The following is a 23,608-nucleotide window of genomic DNA, read 5'->3' as shown; positions in this document are numbered from 1 at the left end:
GTTTCACATCCAGGGTGATTCATCTAATTTGTTTTTTCCCGCCCTCAGATGGACGTGAAACGGACGTCACGTCAGCTGGCATCAGCTGGTGAGGTGGACGTTAAAGATCCTACGGTGTCCATCGAGAAAGAGAAGGTGAACTATCGCCAACACCATTAACAAATTGCAAATTCCTGCCATGTCCTACAAGAGGGCATTGCATCAGCGACACAACTTGACTATAATTTAATTTTTTTTTTTTTTTTTAAACACAACTTGACTATAATTGTCATGCAACAATGGGAGGCAACTTGCAACATCCTGAGGGTATAGCTCTTCATAATGCAAGCTCGGACGGCTAGACGTCAAGCGAAACTCATTCTCCTTATGTCGCACAGAATAATAGATACACTAACAAAGGATAATCACTTCTTATAATGCTACAGGCCAATTAGTTAGCCCAAGCGGTTGATTGGCCTTTGATAGATGATAGGGTGTAGCACGTAACGATGGTTTGCTCGGCCAATTAACATCCTTTGACCTACCGCCGGCACGGTTCCCCATCTACTTCAGTCATCTTGCTGGTAAGGTAAAGTGACATGGATAAGGATCCGACGAAAGGTGAGTGTGGTCGACAGCATCCGTGGTCTTTTTATAGATGCCTCGGCCTTTCGGAGTTATCCGTGCCTCCTCCCCAACAATATGTTCAAACGTACATCATACCTCTTCCTGGCAGTTAGTGCAGCTTGTGCAGAAAAGCCGGTAACAAATTAATAACACCCGATAGCCATCTCCCAATTGTACCGCATGGCCCAGTGATGCAATATTTATAACAAGGTCAGGCTAGTTGTCTCGTGGCACGAAGTTGGGTCATCCGATGAAGATCGGTTGTTTTTGACTTAAGTAAACCATCAAGAGGATTGATATTTAGACCGGGAGTGAAAAATGAACTCGGGAGTGAAACACAGCAATGATGGGCCAAATGGCCTCATTTCTTTGTTTGAGGTGTTCGGGATTGTGCCACTTGCACTTAACCTCGTTGTCGTTTGGTGGCAAATGTTGACCCTTTGTTTATCAATTTCCATCCTGTATACAGAAACAAATGGTAATTCATTGACCTTCGAATTTTCTGAATCGTCGGCCAGGCTCCTCAGCCAGGCTGTGAGGTGTCTCCCTCCCAGGGTTGACTCCCGTCATCCGACGCTCAACCACCCAGAACACCGTGATTTGTTGTTTTAACATCGTTTTGATTAAGAATAACAATTTGTCATCGTGATTTTGACCTACCTCGTGTTACACAATGTGATACAGCAAATTTTGGGGCAATTGGCCCGGGGGGAGGAATGGAATTATTGTAGAACAAACCCAAAAACGTGTGACACGCACGCCTCGTACTTGTGGGGTGCGCGACTGTTGGGGGGGAATTCTAAAACGAATCTGTATGATTTATTCCTTCCTCGGCCCACCCTCGCGAGATATTCCTTCCTTCCTTCCTTCATTCTGTCACCAATGAAAGCGTCGATCATCCGGTCGATGTGGTCATGTGACTATTACACATGAACATCACCATGATGGTTACCTGTGTTGTTGTAACTGTCATTTATCAGGAACTAAGCGGGAATGAAGAACCATCACTTGGTGAGTTCAAATGATCTTTTTGAAAGACAGTCTTGATGTGGAACAGAACAGAAGAATGGTTTTCCTTTATCAGGTAAGTACATTTGGAAGTCCTGTACATGTCCCTTGGCTCCAAGTTTTTCTTTCAAGGTGTGTTGTGTATGTGTGTGTGTCCATGTGTGGTGTGTCCATGGTGTGTCTGTGTGTGGTGTGTCCGGGTGTAGTGTCATGTGTCCATGTGTGGTGAGGTGTGTGTTGTGTAGTGTGTGTGATGTGTCTGGGTGTGGTGTGTCCATGTGTGGTTCGGTGTGTGTGGTGTGGTGTTTCCATGTGGTGTGTCCGGGTGTGGTGTGTGTTCATGAGAGGTGCATCAGGGTGTGGTGTGGTGTCCATGTGTGGTTTGGTGTGCGTAGTGTGGTGACTGGTTTGTTCGGGTGTTTGTGTGTCTGTGAGTTGTACATCAGGATGTGATGTGTGTGTGTCCATGTGGGCTTGTAGCCATGGTATTGTGTACACTGTGGTCCTGAATGAGGAGAAAGATTAGAAATTGAACCCAGCTTTAAAAGATAAACAATCTTAATGTTATATAATGCCCAAGTGTCTGTGCTTTCAGAAAATATCTACTTTGCTCTGGGTCCGATGGATATAGCTGTTGACAAAGCATGTTTTTTTTTATCCAAACACAGGCTATTTTTCCCATTTTTATAGCTCATTTTTTAGAAATGGGTTACATGCATGATTGTATATTGTGGATTTGGAAAGCTCTCACACTCAACATTCAGGTCCTTTTGCTCAGTTATATCGGTAAGTACATGTTGCCAGTTAGAGTCCCGACCCTGGTCTAATGGGTGATTAAATGTTCCTGTGCTGCGAAGTTGCTTTAACAGTTCGATTTTCTTTTAGTTATTTTTTTACACCACCAACTACATCATCGCTCCACCGCCGACCGCACCGCATCGTCCTCGCCTTCGCTTCACTTCTGTCACCACGCGGTCTGAGGATAGGCCGCAGGCGGAGCCACGAACGCCCCCCCCCCAGGAGACTCCGCCCAAGGGAGGGAGTGCCCCGCCCTCCGCGCGCCTGTCCAATCGGGCGCGGACAAGGAGTCACATGGGTCCTCCGGTCCAATGGGAGGGCGAGTGGGGAGGAGCGAAGGTTCGTTGAGCGGGAGGGGGGGAGACAAGGTGTGTTCTGAGGAAGGGAAGTTGGTTCCTGAGTCGGCTGGGTTTTTCCTGCGGATGAGGTTTTTTTTAAAAGAGCGTACATGAAAGCGCAGTTCTGAGGAGATTTCGTCGTCGTTCGTTCCCTGCTTGTTTCTCCCGTTTTTCTTCTCTGCTCGGCTCATCACCTTGGCTTCTGGGGTGACCTCGTCCCGGCCCCAGAGCTTCGCGTCGTCGCCTTCTGCCTGGCTGGGACGGCGACACCAGTCTCACGACCAGGGGACGTCCAGCTGCGCGCGAGTGGCAAGGTAGCCAGCGACCCTAACCCTCAGCTCGACTGTCCTCCGGGCTGGTGGTCCCATTAAAGACCCAGGGGGTCCATTTCTGTCTGGCTGTGCTTGTCTCTGTTTGTGGCGCCAGTCTTGTAAGTAGTAAAACTGTACATTATTTGTCTTGATCTTTATTCGGTATAAATCTTCCCTTATGTGCTTCCCTCATTATTTGCAATAAAAACCCCAATTGTTAAATGTACTCAGCTCGTCGTGTCGTTTCCTTCATTGGCTGAGCATGTCGTGCGTGTGAGGGATTAGTGGACCATTGCCAGGGTCCCAAAATAATCGGGCAGGCGGAATTCGGCGATGTCACCGCTCGGCTACGCACACGGGACGGGCCGCTTCAGCGGCTCGCTTCCGTTCGAATTCCGCCGAGGGTGAAGTACCCCGGTGGCTGGATCACGTGGGTACTTCGGTAAGTTGAAGTTGGCAATTAACCCTACCCCACATGATCTCCCCATTGGCGTATTTCGGTCCGAAAACTACCAGGACCCGTCGACCGGGTCTTACCCTGGCCGGCGATCTGTAAATTCCAGGCGATTGAGCCGAGACGGACCCACTGCTTCAGAGGGTCGTGCTCGTGGCGATGCGCCGGCGGGAAACCACAACAATATGTTGTCCAAAATGGTTGAAAATGCATTTTTTTTTGTTTGATATATATAATTATACATAAGAATGGAACAATTCCTCGAAACAGTACATTTCTTATGACCTGCATATATTGGCACCTTCAAATGTGTAAAATGTCAGATTTTGCAAAATTTCCCCCAGTCATAGTGAAGCTTACAAAACTTATTCCAGAAATTTGAAATGCATCTGATTGAACATCTTAAATAGCAATTTACTTCTGCATAAAGTGATGATTTAAAATGGCAAGTTTCAACATGAATCATTACTACATACCAGTTTTTAGGTTCACTTCCATGATTGGGTCAAGGATATTAGGAAGTACGTAACAAGTTGCTACAAATTACTGGTAGCTATGAGCTTGATTTTATAACCATAGAATAAGAAGTTTACCAAGATGGCCCTATGATATAAAAATCAATACCAAAGGCCAGTTTGTGTTCAGTATACAGAACATCAAAGGTCGTTAGGAAGTACGTAACGTTAAGAAATCTGCACTTTTAATCCTAAGATGTTAGTTTGCTCAGAGCTTTGACCCTGTCAGAGCAATAGAAAGAGGAAGAATTAAGCTCTGCCCAAATAGATCCTGAATCCCCATGATGTTGGCTAACAAATGATATGCAAAACTTAATCATACAATGACTTTCATTTTTTGGTCCCCCATGTCCTAAATGTGTACATAATACCTTGCTACAAGCCTGTGTTGTGTGGTGTATTTCTTTTGTCTGGGTGTGGTGTGGTGTTTGTTGATGTGTGGTGTGGTTTTTCCATGTGTGGTGTATTCGCTGTGTGGTGTGATGCAACGGTTGAGTACTAACTGATGAGGTAAGTGGATGTATGGTGTGTGTGTGTGTTTTGGCATGTATGATGTGTGGTTTGGTGTCTGGTTTGTCCATGTGTGGTGTGTCTGTGGTGTGTTGTGCATCAGTGTGTAGTGTGTTGTCTCCATGTGTGGTTTGGTGTGTGTCTGTGTGTGGTGTAGTGTGTCTTTGGTTTGTCCGGGTGTGGTGTGTCCAGTACATCTGTGTGTGGTTTGTCCGGTATATCTGTGTATGGTGGTGGTTGTGGTGTGTCCATGTTTGGGGTGGTGTGCTGTGGTGTGTCCTGGTTATAAGTCCAACCCCTCCTCAGCGTGGTAACCAGGTGAACGGCGGTGTTTCATCACCTGCCGGCTAACGGGGCCATGGCATCATCACACTCTATGATTACAATGAACCCAGACACAAGGTGCCATCTTGTGCCATCTCAATGTTCCCTTCAGCACTCGCTTTCAGAGAACTTGCAGAAGTCCCAGGTGAAGATGAACTCTCCACAGAGAGCAAAGCAAGACAAGAGCTGAGTGAACTGTGTGGACCACAACACCCGAGGGGCTCACCCCTTGAACTCTGTCGCTTTGCTCTCTCTGTCGGGGTTGGAGTGACTGAATTAGGCGGAGAATGACAGGTATGAGTATGGTTGTACCATTGCTGTTTTTCCCTTGCACACTTTAGGAAAAAGCTCCTTCTGTCAGTTTATGATTGTCAGTTAGGGTTAGGGTCAGTCAGTTGATGATTATGTTCACACCTTCTGTCAATAACGGCAGTTTATGATCGAGGAACAACTTCATTTCAATTCACTGCTATATTTTTGAACACGAATCGGTGAAGGAACCTGTAGTTTCGCAGTACTTTGGCTCTGAATTAATCCAGATCACACATGTGCCGAGAGGAGTGAGATAATCTTTTTACTCTGACCACCTGTCAGTCAAACAAGATTGGAAACGAGAACGGGCACTCAGTAGAGCGCATACCTTCGCCAACGCTACATTTTGCCCCCCCTCCCCCCAGAAACCGTTGATTGTGAGGGTATTTAATCCCATACCACATCTGCCATCTCATATGTGTTATGATGGCTTAAAAACATCAAATTTCCTGTGCCATATCGTATATCACAAGATTGGGCATTGAATTCACAACATTTTGGCATTGGTTGCATGCAAATTGGATTTAAAAAAAAAAAAAAAAAAAAAAAAAAAAAAACCGACCGCACTATGGCAAAATGACGATTTTGACCTTTTCATGACCTCGACCTTGACCTTTGTACTCTTAATTTTGTAATTGGTATTGGAGTGTGGGGAACAGAACAGTCAACGTTTTGGTGTTGGTTTCATGCAAATCGGATAAGAATTGACCGTGTTATGACTAAAACCGCACATTTTGCAATGTCGTGACCACCCCTGACCTTTGAATCCCAACCGCCAATCAGGGTTATTACGTCATTGTGTCACGTCACATATCACAAGATGGGGCATTGAATTCTGAACATTTTAGCATTAGTTGCATGCAAATTGGATACAAATTGACGGCGCTATGGTAAAAAGACGATTTTGACCTTTTCATGACACCTTGACCTTTGACTCGATCGCTCCCAAAATCTAATCAAATGGTCCTCGGATAATAACCAATCATCCCACCAAATTTGCTGCGATTCAGTTCAATACTTTTGGAGTTATGCGAATAACAAACAAACAAACACACATATTCACAAATAAATAAATAAATACACAGCCATCAAAACATAACCTTCGCAACAAAGTTTGTGAAAGTAATCATTCCAAACAGGAAACCTACTGTGTTTGATGATGTCATAAAGGGCACAAATAACAGGCACGAAGAACTAATGTAACGTTTTAACCCTTAATGCGTAACATTCATCCCGCAGTAATATCTGGACAACATAGGGTCTATCGGACCACCCCTCCACCCCCCACCCCTCCAAGAAGGAAATTGTTTTTTTTCTAAAAAGGAATAATTCAATCATTTTATTGCAATAACATTAAGTGCACATCAAATGAAAACCCTTTGCAATATTTTAAGACTAAATATCGATTAATCTCGTATTAAAGGGGACCCAAATGTACATTTTTTTTCCCCGTGAAAACCATTGAGAATCATTAATCACAGTCAAAGTTGAAGGGAAGAAAAATTAGAATTTTTTTTTGCAAATCACAAAGTATCCAAAAAATCCCTCGAGTGTCGATTTCTAATTTTGTGAGTGACGTCACACCTTATTTCGTGAGTGATGTCATATTGATCCGTCAGGTGGCTTTACATCGAGAAACGGTGTATTTTGAGCTCGGATTCAGATACTGATTCCACCGTCAATAGCAACGCTGATGGTTCTCAGAATTTTGAGACTGATCAGTGGGATTTTGAAGGAATGGTTGGAGTCAAAAATAGTAATGGAAATGCTTTCTGGGGAATTGTGAATGTATTGTTACGTTTGAGGGGGGGGGGGTATGCATTCAAAGGGTAATTAGGATGTTTAATTAGGTATGCCATGCTGTTTGAGTTTACCAGGATCTCGATGTAATAAGTAGCAATTCAGTGGTGATAAGTTGTCTAGTAAATGTTCATTTCTTCAAGGGGGAAATGATAATTGTCACGTAATTAGATAGGGACACGGGATAGGGTAAGTGTGTCTGCGTAAACCCCTTTTAGTAGTCCCTGGAGGCTGGCCGTGACGTCACAGGACAGTGCAGCGGATGGCTCCGCCCCGTGATCACGATTGGCAGAAGGCGACGGCGGTGGGCCAATAAACGGCTCGATTGGAAGTGACGAGGACAGGAGGATAAAAAGGTTCTGTTCGGGGTCGAAAAGGAAGAGGAAGAAGATCGGGACAAAAAGATCGTGTTTTTTTGGTGTGGAGGCTGTTGCGCGGGAAGCGTACTTGTTGTTGTGCTGATTCGATCGTGTTCTTCATCGTGTCTTGGAGCCTTGCTGAGCCTCGTGCCTCACCTTGGTTGGCTCTGGGGTTCTGCTGACTCGGAGTACGGGGTCGAACGGCGGGCGGACCTGCCTCCCTCTCCTGCTCGCAACTTGGCGCCAGAACTGGTTCCCTGGTGGCTGTGAGCGGACTTGGGCCAGGACCAGGAGGTCGACAGCACCACGGTTTCTACTGCCCCCCTGACGAGAGCAAGGCCAGCTCGTCCGACGCCGATCCAGGGACAGTTGCGTCCACACCACGGTACAGCCTGACCACCAGAAGTAGCTAGTGTGTGTGTGTGCGTGTGTGTGTGTGTGTGTGTGTGTGTGTGTGTGTGTGTGTGTGTGTGTGTGTGTGTGTGTGTGTGTGTGTGTGTGTGTGTGTGTGTGTGTGTGTGTGTGTGTGTGTGTGTGTGTGTGTGTGTGTGTGTGTGTGTGTGTGTGTGTGTGTGTACTTGACGCCTCAGAGGGTTTGAGATCTATATATTCATTGGAATTGTCTGTGTTTTCCCCACGCCCGATCCCACACCATCCCGTCGAATCGCCCCGGATCCCTTTTCTTGCCGAGTCTTGTTATTTCTGGTTAATAATAAAAACAAATAAACATCATCAACTCAGTGAAAAGTGACTCGTGCCACCTTCCTCGTCCCGTTTGCGGTAGAGCGATTAGAACCGCCATGTTTGGGTTATAAACAAATAAACCGCCTCCATCGTTTCGGCTCATTCTACGTTGGCGGGACTGTTCAAGTCCCGTGGACGTCACATTGGTGTCAGGAGTGGGATGTTAGAACCCCTCTAAATTATATTTGGTATCGGGAGAATATACCAAGATTAAAATCTCGCCACGAATTTAAATATAAAATTACTGCAGAAAAGCGTGTGAGCGCGGGAAAATTTTGGCAGGAGCTTTCAAATTAAATTTAATTGGCGGCAAACGGGACTTCTGCACCATGGCGGATGTGCAGAGGAGGAAGGCCACGTGTCTGGCAGCGAGTCGGGGGAAGAAGGGAGAGACGGGGGTAGGGTTGGAACCTCCCCCATTCCGAGCGTGGACCGTGCTTCATTGCCCGTAACGGGGCCGGCATCGCCGGAAACCGGTGAGATGACGATCCAGACACTGTTGGAACGTTGAATAGCGGACATGACTGTACAAATGGCAAATCAATTCGTGACACAGAGGGTAGAAATGACGGCACAAATGGAAAATCAATTCGTGACACAGAGGGCAGAAATGACGGCACAGGGGGCAGAGATGGCGGATCGATTGGGGGTAATGGGGGAACAGTTGGGTGCACGGATTGATTTAATGAGGGATGAATTGGGGGAAAAGATGGAGAAAATGAAAACTGAGATGCAGGAGTGTGTGGATGTTAAATTGGGAGAAATACAAAGTAAATTCGAGGATAGATTGGAGGAAACAAAGGTAGAAATTACATTGGAGGGGGAAAATATACGAAAAAAATTGGTAGATAAAATTGATGCAACGAACATTCGGGTTGATAAAGTGGATGAAAGCCTGGAACGTCATCGTGCCTGTGTGGATGCTCGAATGCAGCTGCAAGTTGAAGAGTGGGGAGAGCTGAGGAAGCAAGGGATGAATTTGGCGGAGGAGGTAAAAGGATTGGAGGCTCGTTTGGACGAACAAGATAGAATTATGAGCCAAGATGAAGTCTTGGATAAAGGCCTGGTAGAGCCGTCTTTTGTAAGTAGAGTGTCCGGGTTGGTTGAGGAGCAGCTACAAACTCGCGACGGAGCCTTGGAGGAGGTTGTGCAGGCCCAGAAGATCCTGCGGGAAGAGGTGAATCGGTCCATTCAACGTTTGGAACAGGAGGCAAAATTGACCCATGAGACCCTCACCACAAAACATCCTTGGCCACAGTGGGCTCCGAAATTGGATAGGCAGCCACAAGGGTGTTTGATCCCTGGGCTGGATTCGGACAAGGGAGAAACTGAGAAGCGGGCCACCGTAAAAGTGATCCCCCTGGTAAATTTCGACGGGTCAGGGAGCCTTGAAGCTTTTCTGACGCAATCTGAGTGTATTTCCCAACTAAACGGGTGGAATGAGCGGGAACGTACAGGGAATCTGGTGGCAACATTGCGGGGACCAGCCGCAGATGTGTTAAACGTGATCGCGGAAGGGATGTTGACCAGCTCTCACATTTGCGAGGCGTTGAGCCGTCGGTTTGGGTTCGCGGCAAACTGTGATCTGGTGCGGGCCCAGCTCCAACACCGCAGATTAAAGCCGGGTGAGACAGTGCAGGAGCTGTCACAGGACATTTACCAATCAGTCAGGATCGCGTATCGGGACCTTACAGTGGAGGCATGGGACAGACTGGCACTGGAGAAATTTTTAGCTGCTCTTCCTGACCCTGAGGTCCGAGCGCTAATGGAGTTACAGGATCCACCCACCGTTCACCGAGCGGCCGAGTGCGCGGCCAGGCTGGCCTCGTGGAGTCGGCCGGGTCGGGTTCCAGAGAGGCCATCGGTGACGATCCGACAGGTGGAGATCCAGGATCAGGGAGGGGGGCTGGGAGAAATTGGCATTACCCAAATGTTTCAGGAAATTTGCCAGAAACTGTCAAGTTTGATAAAGGGTAATCCGGTAGTTAGTGCGCCAAAGCGGCGGGGTCCAGCCCAGCCAATAGAGCAATTCGATTATGGCCGAGGGGGTCCGGAACTGGAAGAGACATTTCACCGATACTCACGGGGCCTTTTATGGGGCGTTGTTTCCGGTGCAGGCGAAGAGGACACATGCAACGATATTGCCGGTACCCGGCGATGGAGGGACCCTCCAATAGACTTTTAGACTCTGAGAGGGTGAATCCTCCTGCTGAACCGCCAGGTCTATCCGAGATGCCCTTTCATAGGTCGGGTCCAGAGATCACTGTCGGGGGTCGGAGAGACTAGATTGGGCTGAGCATATACGGCCATGCTCGGCTGCTGAGATTGTGGCGAAGTGCCCTCCTTTGGTGGAAAAAAATGAATTGTGGGAAAATTGGCATGGGTTTGTAAGTTCTGCTGGGTTTTAGAGTGACAATCGGGACAGTGGGTAATTGGTAACAAAGCTGGCACAAGTGGCTGTCCAATGGCTGGTGCGTGGATCGGGTGAGAAGTGCTGTGGGAGTCGTTTTAAGTTAAAGGCCCGGTCACACCTTGACGTTTTAGCCAACGTATGCCGATTTTTGAATTTTTTTTCTAAAACGCAGGCACACGTTGAATACGTTATGGGTAAGTTTTGATAACATTGAGAGCACGCTGAAAAACACTGCCATACGTCGTTGTACGTTGGCTTTAAACGTTGTACTTTTTGGTTGTCCTCAAATTTTTTCATGCTTGAAATTTCACGACGTATGCCGGCGTATGACTCACACGTTCCGCTACGCTGGCCACAAGTTGTATGCACGGTCTGCGATCGTTGACAGACGTCAACACATGCTACTTGAAAGTTAATCATAAGTTGAGACACGCCGAGGTAATGTTTAGCGTACCCGAAACTTATTTCTAACCTATGATTAACGTGTTGTTGGCACGTTACGCGATCGTTGCCACACAGACAGATGTTACTTTTAAGTTACTCATAGGCTGAAAGACGTCGGTATAATGGATCGTCCTTGCGTCAGCATCCACGGCCACGGCCAGGACACTTATTTGCAGCATTCTTCAAACTTTTCTTCGGCATGACGAGGATGTTCACACTTCGATGTCTAGCTTGGCTATGATTCCAATTGTCCATCGGCAGCGTCTATTTAAAATAGTCGAGTTTGAGCGTTTTAACACGTTCAGAAGAAACGTTTCAAATTTCCAAACCCCAGCGTCAAAAAACAAAGGCGAGTGACAGCAATTTAAATCGCTCATTGTAAACAATGAAAAAGGCTGAGTGGTACCGTTTAAAAGTCGTTGAGTGTAAAAAAAATCGAATTGTTGAGCGCAAGCGTCTACTTTCAATAGTGGGGTTTGAGCGATTTAGCACGTTCAATAGAAACGATTAAAATTTCCGAGCGCCAGCATCAAAAAACAAAGGCGAGTGACAGCAATTTAAATCGTTCATTGTAAACAATGAAACTAGCTGAGTGGTACCGTTTAAAAGTCGTTGAGTGTAAAAAAAATCCAATTGTTGAGCGCAAGCGTCTACTTTCAAAAGTGGAGATGCAGCCATTTAAATCGTTGAGTTTATCATTTAAATCGTTAAATCGTTAAACGCAAGGACGATCCATCATAACCCACACCCTCCCCCTCACACTCACCTACTACTGCCAACATGAACAAACTACTACTAATACTAATACTAATACTAATACTAATACTGATACTGATACTGTTACTGCTGACATGGACATCGACTCAAAAAGGACTCGAAAACACTGTTGGGTTCCCCTTTTATGAACACCATTTTTATATACCAATTCCCAAAACCGCTGGGAACACGTCTTTATATGGCAGTTGTAAGCTAGAAACACGTTAATTTATTTATTTTTGTCGACCGGAAGACGTCATTGGAATACGTCTACATACGTCGATGTGTGTTGAGACTACGTAAAGAATTGGTTCAAAGCACGTCAAACATAAGTTAGAAATAAGTTTCGCGTAAAAAAGACATTACCGCGACGTGTTTCGACTTATGAGTAGCTTATAAGTAGCCTTTGTGGACGTGTGTAAGCGCCCACATATCGTGTGTAAAACTTATCCCCATCGCATGCGGAACGTGTGTCATACGCCGAGTAAGTCGTAAAATTTTGAACATGTTTAAAATTTCTTGACGTACTCTACTTACTACGACATATGATAGCGTACTTTAGCATTCTACTCACGTATACCAAACTTACTCATGCCGTATTTGACGTTCCCCAACGTTTTAGACACATTTTTCTTAGGTCGGCATACGCTGGCAAGATCGCAAAGGTGTGACCGCGATGTTGACACGTCCATTTCTACGGCAGTTATGATTCGAATCGTTGTGCGTCAGCCTTTTAATAGGCTACGTCACGACATCGTCGGCGATGCGTGCAACGCGCTATGCCTAAGTTAGACTATCATTGGGCATCGGTTGTGTCGGCCGACAACAGGTTCAGCATTCGTTGGTATAAGTTATCTATAACACAACGAAACGTTCTGTGTCGTTACCAATGCGTTATACATAAGACCAAGTCGCTATGAATACGTCCGAATCTTTAAAAAAAAACATCAAAAGTTCAACGTAAGCCAGCGTTTTAGATACATTTTAATACGTTGCCATCGCTGGCTAAAACGTCAAGGTGTGACCGGGCCTTAAGAAGTGCAATGTATGGTGCACATGTTGATTTTTTTTATTGGACATGGTGTGGTAACAGCGAAGGTCATGGTCGGTGAAGTGTTAGAAATGCAGGTGTCACATGTAAGGCCGATGGGGTGGGGGAGTCATGTGGGTTTTGTGGGTGGGGATGATGTGCTTGTCCACAGGGATTGCTGAAGCTCACGGTGAGCGGGAATTGCGACCCCCTTCAAGGAGATTCACCCCTGGTGGCTAATGGTGACAGTGTCTGGAGCCAACTGGCCTTCCTGGGTCGCCAAGGTCCTACCCGCCTTGGTCGCCCAACCAGACCCTCTCCCAGAGGAGCCAGTGAGACCCCTTCCAGTGTGTTGTCCGGGATGAGAGCTGATGGCTATCAGGGGGGTGGGAATCAAAGGGAGCGGGGCGGAGAAACGTCTGGGTTGGACTAAAGCTTACCTGTGGGCATGGTTGCACCTGAGATGCCCCTATCATCTTGTGGTAACCCACCCCACAGCCACGACGGGATTCAGCCTGCATGATTAAAATGAGGACCATGACCTAGAAATGTGATGATGACCATGGTGTGAGTGTTGTGAAGATGTGTGAGTCCCACTCGATCCCGCACAACTTGACATGTGCAGCAAGGGCATGATGTCCGCATAATTTTGGGGCAAGCAAATTTGAAAATTGGCTCCCCAGGTAACGCTGGGTCTATTAGCATCCACTGGGGGAGGCGGTCAAGTGTAAATATCCTGTGAATGGTGTTGTTAAGGCTTAGAGTAGGAATGTAAAGTATAAGTGTTGTGTTTTTGTGGAACCTTGTGTTTCCCCTCCCCAGATCACTGGAAGAGTGTTGGGCAAGAGCGATGATCCAGAAGATGGAGTGCAACTTCGCTCAGTGCTATCATGTGATAAAATAAAATAAAAAAAATAAAAAATAAAAAAACGAATGATTGTTTAGGCAAGGATAAGGCCATAAGGGGGTAGTACATTAAGCAGGATAGGTAAGTTAGCTGCGACTCGCTGCCCATTGCCCCTCCTACTTTATTTCGTTAGGTTAATTAGGTGTGAGTCAGTAAGTGTTAAGGCTGGTCCGGTAGCGCCTGTGATATACCTTGCAGGAGCTGCGGTACCAGAGGAGGGGGCAGTGTTACGTTTGAGGGGGGGTATGCATTCAAAGGGTAATTAGGATGTTTAATTAGGTATGCCATGTTGTTCAAGTTTACCAGGATCTCGATGTAATAAGTAGCAATTCAGTGGTGATAAGTTGTCTCGTAAATGTTCATTTCTTCAAGGGGGAAATGATAATTGTCACGTAATTAGATAGGGACACGGGATAGGGTAAGTGTGTCTGCGTAAACCCCTTTTAGTAGTCCCTGGAGGCTGGCCGTGACGTCACAGGACAGTGCAGCGGATGGCTCCGCCCCGTGATCACGATTGGCAGAATCGGCAGCCACACTCAAAGCATGAAGCAGACAAACAACTTTCTCTCAAGTTCATCATCCATCAACACGTGCGCAAAGAAAAAACACCAGGCACAACAATTTGCAATCGAGGAACCCAGAGGAGTGCTCTCCAGAATTGGCGAGTCACTGTGCAGTGCAGTATATATATATATATATATATATATATATATATATATATATATATATATATATATATATATATATATATATATATATATATATATACATATACACATATATATATATATATATATATATATACACATATATATACATACAGATGAGCAAGATCAAAGGTTTTCCTCCCAGATTCTGCAACACAATGCTCCCTTGAATCACTGAAGGTCGACCTTATCTCACATAATGTTCCTGGAGAACAGCAAGCAGGAATATATTTTAATTAACTGCAAGTGAGTGAATCGAGTTGGGAAGAAACGAAAAGCTTTAAAAAAAATAAAAATAAAAAAAAAAAGGTACAAATCCCAACATGAATGTTACCTTTTCCATGCATGTTCAGGTTGATAAAATGTGTTCTGATGGGGGAGGGGGGTGAAAAACAAAGTTGGGTTCTGATTGGGTTGTCACATCTCAGCGTTCACCGGCATCTGGTGTGCTGTGTGCGTTTTTACCTGCGAGGTGTTAGTGTTCATCTGTTTTGGTCACATTTGTCTTCCCCTTGTGTTTTTGTTTAACTGTTTGAAAGTGCTTTTGTACTGTTCGTGGTGGGTTTTTAATTTATTTTAGTGTTGGGTTTGTGTTATCGTTACGTTGAGCTGTTTTTTGGACGCTTTTGTTTGATGAGTCGTCATGACCGAGGCAAGAGTACATTTTTGAAATACAAATTGCTATCTGGTAATGATGAATTTATATTTTGTTCATTTTATTAGTTTATGTGATCGAGTTACAAATTACCTCGTACAGCTCCGACATATGGTGCATGGTATGACGTCATGCGAGAGGAAAACTGCCATGTCATCAAATAAATTTTTCGTAATCACAGCTCGGTTCCATCGTTGGACTTTATCGTTCAGATGAATGTTTTTTGTAAATTTTCTGATAATTTTTTTCGTTTTTTTTTCTGTTGCCAGATATGCCATTGCTGTTAAATGCCCAGTGTCGAGCTGTTAAGGGCAATTTAAAAGGATTGACAAGCACGTTGTGAACGTACATGACATAAGAACAAGATGTTAATATTTTAATGAAAAGTTGGATTATTTATTTTTTAATGTTATTTATGTTTTTTCTTGTTTTTCATATTTTTCAGTTTATTTCATTCCGTAATTGATTTGTCGTTTTGAATGTTTTTTGTTTTCTGAGAAAGGAGATGGACAATATCGAAAATGGACGAGGGATGTTCGAGTCAGCATGATGGAGGAAAAATTTAGATCACCTCCAAAGAAGCAAAGTCACAAACCCACGAGAAAAAAGGAAGGACACATGGAGAAACAAAAACAATTGGAGCTGGAGGATGACGACGAGTGATTTTAAAACACTGGTGAACAATGTTTCATGCAACATATTTTGCTATTTTTTTATTATTATTTACCTTAGTGTACAGCATTTTATGATGAAACCAATGTGTATTGTTGCCTATTGTATTGAAGGGTTCGGTGAGGTGGAGTCAGGAGTGGGTGAGAGGGAGCCCTCACCTGACGCACCCGAGCTGACAAGTGAAGATGAGAGCTTTGGAGAACAGTAAGAGCTTTCTTCTGAGGCGTGTGGAGAAAGCACACCTGGATGATCCTCGGAAGGAGGCACACCTGGATGATCCTCCAGAGGCGGCACGCACAGTTACTCTGAGAGGTGGAGCAGGAAGCAATTGAGCTGCTGTCCTGGGAGGGGAATGTTAAGCTGCAGCAGAGGCTGCCAGGTACAAGCAATGCAGTAGAAAGAGAGTCTGGCCAACTATTGTTGCGATCATGCTGTGCTCTGATTGGTCAATACCCGGTCACGTGAGTTGCTGGCGCCATGTTGCAGCCCAACTCAACGCGAGTGAATTTTGGAGCGAAATTAGAATCGTTTTTCATCAGATTTTGACTTTTTTTGATGACAATGGTGTGCTGTGTGGCAGTGGGGTGTTCTGTGCGTCCCGGGCAAGGCGTGAAAATGCACCGCTTTCCCAGGGACCCGGAAAGACGTCACCGTTGGGCCGTAAATATGAAAAGGGAGAACTGGACTCCACACGACAATGCCCACCTTTGTGCTGTAAGCGGCGGTTTGCAGTTCCCATCCAACGTTGGATCGGAGTATCTTGGTTAAAGTCAGATTGAATGAATGAATGCCTATCGGATCGGATCAGATCGGAGCGCTGAAACAGCTCGGAATACGAAATGAGACGTAATCCGATGCCGAAATTTCACGAATGCGCAAGTAGTGAACACCGGATTTGCAATATATCCGATCCGATACACACCACGAGCCATAAGTAGCTTTCTTACATTGGTTTTATCCATATTCGGTGAGGAAATAGTGTTTGCAGTTTTCCCATAAAATTCAATCCCTTCAACTGACGACAGTCGTCAAGTGGAACAAAATGCACTGACAATGTCGCTGGATGAGTGCAGCTGCGAACTGTTTTTCATTTCTAATCTTTATTTGATGTACATTTCCCCAGGATTCCCGGTGTAAGTTTCTCTGGAAATAGTTCCCACATTTTGACCGGGAATCTCAGGAATTTCTTGTCCCGGGGTTCTCGACTGCAAATCGTATTTGGAAACTTTCATCGACTTGAAACTGACTGTCAACACGAACTTCAACTTTCCGTTTTTTCAGAAGCATTTCGACGACAGTCAGTATGAAAACAGGAGGGTTGATGATTCAAGACCACTCAAGCACAATGCCGTCTCGAATGTCTTCCCACATATTGTGCCCGTCACGAAAAGGAAGCCGAGGAAACGACACCACAGAAGGAGCCCGTCCCAGATCACACTTACGCAAAACAAGACATGCCTGTGAATGACGACGACAACCAAGATGTCCAACTCGTTGACCTTACCGAATGCCCCTGTAACGCCGGCTGAAACCGACCAATGTCCTGACTACGACACCAAGACAGCAGCAGTGGAGGCAAAAGTGGTCTCTCTCAAGTGGCGGTTACATGAGGCAGTGGGACAAACACAAACAAGCCAGGGAGCTCGTCACTCTAAAGGCGAATGTCCAGAAAGTTTTCAACCTCGATCAGATCAACAAGCTGTCTCGTCCCAGCACAAGGGGTACTCAGTGGTCAGCAGAAACCTACAAGAAGGCTCTACAACTCAGCTTTGCCTGTGGCAGTACCGACTACAAAGTCCTGTTGTCGCAACACCAGCCACAACCATCGCTTCGTTCGTGATTACGGAAGATGGAGGTTATTGCGATGGAACCTGGTATTCTTTATATAGTGTTCGACTTCCTCCAGCTGAAGGTTGCTACCATGAAGGAACCGGAGCGCGAGTGCTGCCTCACGCTGGATGAAATGACAATTGAAGTGGGATTGCAGTTCGACAGATCATCCAGTAGCTTGTGCGGAAATGTAACTTTGCCAGGACATGGTGGCGCTGCAACTCATGCCCTCATATTCATGCTGGCTGGCATCTCCTCGAGATGGAAGCAAACAATTGCCTATCATTTTACGGGCAATTTGGTGAACGGAACCTACTTCCAGCCACTTATGACTGAAATCGTACAACAGCCTCATGTCATTGGGCTCCACCTCAATGCAGACAGATGTGACGTGGGTAGTGCCAATCGAGCAATGTTCAAGAACTTCGGACTGGTTCGTTCGAAGCACGCAGTGACAGTCAATCGAATTCCCCCATGCACTGACGGCAGGTTCCTACCCTTCATGTACGACGTACCGCACCTGATCAAGAATGTCAAGGCGGGTCTGGTGAATGGGAACGAATTCAAGCTCGGTGCTGATATTGTCTCCAGGCATGATCTGCCTTCAAATGTCGTCAGCCTGGGGGAAATCAAGGAACTGGTGACATTTCAGGTCATTGACGATCTGAAACTGACGCCCAATCTCGGCATGGAAATGGTGTCGAGCACCGCCCATTTCGACAAAATGAAAGTGGGAAAGGCATTGAATTTTTCCCACAAGTCGGTCAGTGCTGAGCTGCACTACCTGGTGGAAAACGAAGGTTTTGACAACGCGTTGCTAACGACTGCCTGGTTTTTGGAATTTATGAACACCTGGTTCGACCTGATGTCCAGCCGTCACCCCGCCACCGCGCTCAGTAAAGCAAATACGTGTGCTTACGAGAAGGCGAACCGGCACCTTGAAGACGCTGGTGGTATTCAGAGGGATAGAATGTGGCAAATCGTGGAAGCCGTGGCAATCCGGTGTCATATTATCGGCCTAGTCTGTGCTCGACATTCAGAGAACTGCTGGCCAGGGGACACCACTTTGTGCTCACATTCAGACTCGCAGGATTGCCTCGAGAACCTGTTTGGGTGCGTCCGATTCAAGAATCCTGTCCCAAACGTGCTGGAATTCCGACAGGCTCTGAAGCTCATAACGGTGTCGTAATTTCTGAAGTGTCCCACGTCCGGTAATTATCTCGAGGATGACCGGTCATTTTTAGCGGATTTCCTCGACACTCCGAAAGAGAAACCGGCGACACCAGACGAATGTGACGAGGACACCTTCAGCTATTTGATTGGAGAACTGCCTCCTGGTCCTCTCAGCAAAGCCCAAGAGAGCAGCTTGTATTACCTGGCTGGCTGCTGTATCTCTTCAGTCTCCAAATCCTGGACACATTGCACCACTTGCCTGGAAGCTGCGGAGGACCGCCAAAAGTCTCTTTCGCAGGGCAGTCATGAGGCGATAAGACTGAAGGAGTACAAAGGCGGCGCTTTGACTCATTGCAGTGACGAGGCTTTCAAGCTGTTCAGAGGAGAGAAGCAGTTCAGGATGGTGCAGGACCAGTTGAATGGGCATAATCTGGTTGAAAAATTTGTCCGTCGTCTGTCAGCTTTCTCAGTTGATATTCCCAACTGCCACGATCTGAAAACTAAGCTACTGACAATTTTTCAATGTGCGTCTGTGCATCTATTTCAAAGCGCAAAATTCGATCCGTGTCAGCCAGGCAAAAGTTGGTACTGCCAGTCAACTCGGCGGCAATGAGAGCATGTGTTAAGAAAAATTAAGTAGAACCGAGCTTGGTGTCAATTGTTCGTATTAACGCCTTCAGGACGGGAGGTGGCCACAACCGCCTAGCGGTTACAGCCGCCTCCCGTCCTGAAGGGGTCATCATATGGAGAAGAACCGAAGATGGTTTTGACTTTTAACCCCTTAGAACAGGTGACGGCTGTAACCGCTCCTGCTATAGCGGTTATAGCCATGTACCATACTTTTTCGTTTTGGCATTTTATGAATCTTGTACTCTAATTCTGGGTCATGTTTCTTTTAATTCATCCTGAGGAGCTCTCCGAACCATGGTTGGCTTTGCTGAACTGGTCAATTTTGCGCTAGATTTCTAGCCTCTGTGGTTCGTGCGATACACAGGTTTCCATAGATTCAGGCAATAAATCTTGTACAGTCAAGAAATAGATTAGTGCGTCCTCAGTATGCGACTTGTGGTATCATGCCACCTCAGTTATTTTGGGTGGGTTTTTCAGCATCCAGAATACACCATCTTGGAGAGAGACTTATTTTCGAGCAAAGCTCAAAATTTGAAGTCGAAACTCCCATTACTTTTTGTGCAAGAAGGAAAATGGCCGTTCATATCGTGCCGCGTGTATGCTCCCGCATAGCCAGCATCATGCTGGCTGGGATGCAATATGGCGCCTGCCTAGCCAGTTGGCCAGACTCTTTATATACAGCACTGGGTACAAGTCATGATCAAAATCTTATAAATACCAGCTGTGGTTTCATTGAAGGAAATCCTGACGATCAATGCTGAATATTGATAATAAACAACACAAGTTTTAATAACGAGATAGTAAATGAGGGACTGAGCTGTATAATGAGTGGTTGCATTTTTTTTTTTTCGGTTTGAAGAAAAATTTAAAATGTCGTGCAATATAATTAGCCTTTACGTTATATATTTGTTAAAACATATACCTATTGCTGTTTATCACAGGCTTGTTGAAACAGACAGGTTGGGTCGGTGGGAATTATGAGCAGCGGTAAGTACTCAGTCATGTCGATGTATTGCATTTATGTTAATTGTACATAATTGTAAATATTATCTTCACCTGGATGCGGGTGTTTGGAGATGCAGGTGTGTGCAGGGACTTCCTTCCACGAGGGCAAGGAATGTGACCTTCACCATCAATATCTGGGTGACACCGAACAAACTTCAGGAAACACAAATCTCAACTTTCCTCTCTTCCCATCCCTGCTACCCCTTCCATAGCTCATAGACCTCCTGAATTGTGGACACCAGGTAGATTTAGCAAGTGCCAAGTCCAGCAAGTTAATTACTGAACACCGAAAGCCTTACAAAGTTAAGTGTTGGCCATAACCAACCACAATGGCGCAAGGGGAGGCCATTGATAGGAAGACAAGAACTGGGCGATGATTATGACATCAATCACCCTTGTGGAAGTTATTCCTGTCCCTGTGGTGCGATGTTGGACGACCTGCGTGCTCTGTCGGCATGTCCGTGCAACCCACCACCGCGCAGTGGTATCATGTACTTGTAACTTCTGCAGCTATAGCTGCAGAAGATGCTGTGAGATGCTGTGAGATGAATAGCTATTCATCTCACAGCATCCATGGCTTGCTTTGCCACATCCTCAATGAGAGCACGAGTCGCGTGATGGGGTGGCGGGGGGGGGGGCAGCATCTTCACGAATGCACAATCTGCCCAACACGCTTCTTCACCACTCGTGGCTTATCAACACCAGAAGCTCCACCAACCTGACGTTTGGAATCAGATGCGGATCGAGGAATCGGGGCAAGAACGACTCTGTGGTCTGGGCCGTGGTTGTAGTAGAAAAACTTGGACCACGAGAGAAACTCAAAAATTGATGGCTTTTAAAAAAAAGAATTTGGCAAAATCAGAGGGGTCAACACCCAAATCATAGCCCACCTTCCTGGTAAAACTGCCAAGCAGGTAAGTGACAAACGTCGGTACATTGCAAGGACCCACCCCAGAGAAAGAGGAAATAGCAACGGAACACAGAACAGCCCCAGGACCTCATACATACGAGCTTTGAGGGATAGCCCTCGGAGGGTGAGATCCATGGGTGCTGACTCTGGTCCCACCTTCAGCTGCTGCCAGCCCCATTGATGAAAGTGGTACGTCACTTGCAAGAAAAAGACTTACAAGAAGTCGGAATAAATGTAGGAGTGCGCAACGCAGGGCCGACGATCATATACGGGGACAAATAAGTAATTGGGCCTTACGGTCATCACTCCCACCCCAAAACAAACAGCACAAGTTTTGCCTCGACAATCGAAAACAAACGAGCCAGCAAATGCACCATCAGCGGCGACATGATAGAAAAGGATTTTAAAAACAAATGGGACTCGCAGGACAAATTATTTATGTTTGACGGCTTCCACACCCTCAATGGAAGAGAGACCAAGATGGGCAACAGCAATACATCACACAGGGAGAAGTTGACCGAGCGCTGGGACAAGTAAATTTGGAAAATGCACCAGGACCAAACAAGGGTGAAAGCCAGGATTCTTCGTGACGTGGAAAAGACAAATTGCTGAAAATACCGTTCAACAGCTGGATTAGCAATGGTGTCATACCCCCACAAGTGAAAGAGTGCCAACCGATATTAATCTCAAACACTACAGATCCTGACCAATTGGAGGCCCCTTACCATCGGTTGGACAATCGCGAGGACATTCCACCGTATTCTCGAAAATAGGCTTCGTTGGATCCGTCAAACGAGTCCGCACAAGCAAGGTTTTATCAAGGCACCAGGCTGCAGTGAAAACATTGCCACCCGAGCCAACATCATGAGAGAGGCGAAGCAAAATAAGACGAGAGCCATTGTAATGATCAACTTTGCCAAAGCATTCGACACTCTCCCACAATCACATTTGCACAGCCCCACGCTCCAAATCTATCCCGGCCAGCACAATCAACTTGATCGCCAGAACCTTCGTCGGGGCCTCGACAGCATTTGACAAACGAGGAAAAAGGAAAATTTGGCTGCAAAAGGGGGTTAAACAAGGAGACCCACTCTCTCTTCTGTTTAACTAGGTGCTCGATCATCTTACCAGTGAGCTCGTGGACCGGAATTCCATACGTGTTCTGAGCAAGGGGCTCAGGCGACTCGGACGTTAGGAACGCCCTCGAAAACTGCGCAACAAATGAGCAGAATCAAGTTCTATTGTGGAAAGACAAGAGAAGTCAGGGGGCGACGGACAGAATGGAGAAGTGTACAAGACTCAGTGCGCAAATGCGAACGATATGCACCAGGTGAGAGATAGGTGATAAGGATTACGATGACACCGGCGAACAGGCGAGAAGGAGTGGATTTGTCCGGTGTGGTTAGCTTGTTTAGCATTCGCCGCTGATCTGACACGAGTCAATGGGTGCTGACAGGGCATGCAAGTTAGTTTGGACATCCTCAAACGGTTTTGCGATAACACGGGACGAGACCTCAATGGACCCAAATCCAAAGGGTTCTACATGCAACACTATCTACAATGACTGCAACAATTGGACTTTAAGGGGAAGAGATTGACATGTTCGCTCCCAGACAACACGTCAGTTTCCTCGCCACCATGATTAGCCCGGCATCAATTATCTGCCTGAAAGACTTGGCCTCGACCCTAAACAATGTCAGAACTACGACACATGCTGCTTCAATCAAAAACCATGTTGTCCCAAGGATCCTCCACCAATTAGCACAGTGACACCCCCAAAAATCAGCTTCGCAAAATTGACCGAACAATCAGAATGGTGGATAAATGAGCGCTCCACCTGCCAACAGACTCCGCATGGTTTTCTGTTGACAAAAACACGGGACGGCGGAATCGGATTGACAAGTCTCGCCTTTGCTTTCCCACGGATTAGAGCGGCCAAAGATTGGGCCTTGGTCCATTCTCTCGATAGTGTGACCCACACCATTTTTATAGGGTCCTCCACCGGCGCCTCCATCCAATCCCGCTTCACCAGATTAGGGCTGAAGGTGGATGCGTCCGGGAATGTTTCGACCAGGCTTGGCGAAACACGATTAGAAAACGCTGATACTCCCAGCAAGTTTACGGTCTCGGTGTGGCAACATTCCGCAATGACCCGGTCTCCAACACCTGGCTGCACAATTTGAGGCTGGGCCGAATTCGGCACAAGAGAGCAGCACTCCAATTGCGTTCCAACACCTACCCAGTCAGGGCCACATTGACCAGGAGACGGCCTGAGTCCGACGGAACCTGCAGGCAGTGATGAGAGTAGTTAGAAACCCTTTTCCATGTCCTCTGTTTGTCCAGTCGTTAAACGCAACCGTATTCAGAGGCATCATAGGGTCTGAGATGTTAGCTGGA

The 23,608-nt window shown here is 46.3% G+C and overlaps 1 long non-coding RNA gene across 1 annotated transcript in view; it reads left to right on the top strand.

Annotated features, from left to right (window-relative positions):
• The first annotated feature begins 1,024 nt into the window (after positions 1–1,024).
• LOC147008961 (uncharacterized) overlaps positions 1,025–23,608 on the top strand; it is a 74,927-nt gene continuing 52,343 nt past the window's right edge. Inside the window, exons 1-2 of the long non-coding RNA XR_015053244.1 lie at positions 1,025–3,064; positions 4,977–5,158. This is a non-coding gene — a long non-coding RNA (uncharacterized LOC147008961). The remainder of the gene's footprint in view (positions 3,065–4,976; positions 5,159–23,608) is intronic.

Source organism: Eptatretus burgeri, chromosome 18 (assembly GCF_056783735.1).
Source record: "Eptatretus burgeri isolate ZD-2024b chromosome 18, Ebu_testis_v1, whole genome shotgun sequence".
In the NCBI taxonomy this organism is placed as follows: Eukaryota; Metazoa; Chordata; class Myxini; order Myxiniformes; family Myxinidae; genus Eptatretus; species Eptatretus burgeri.
The sequence above is the reverse complement of the archived record's forward strand: the minus strand, read 5'-3'. Positions and strand labels throughout refer to the sequence as shown.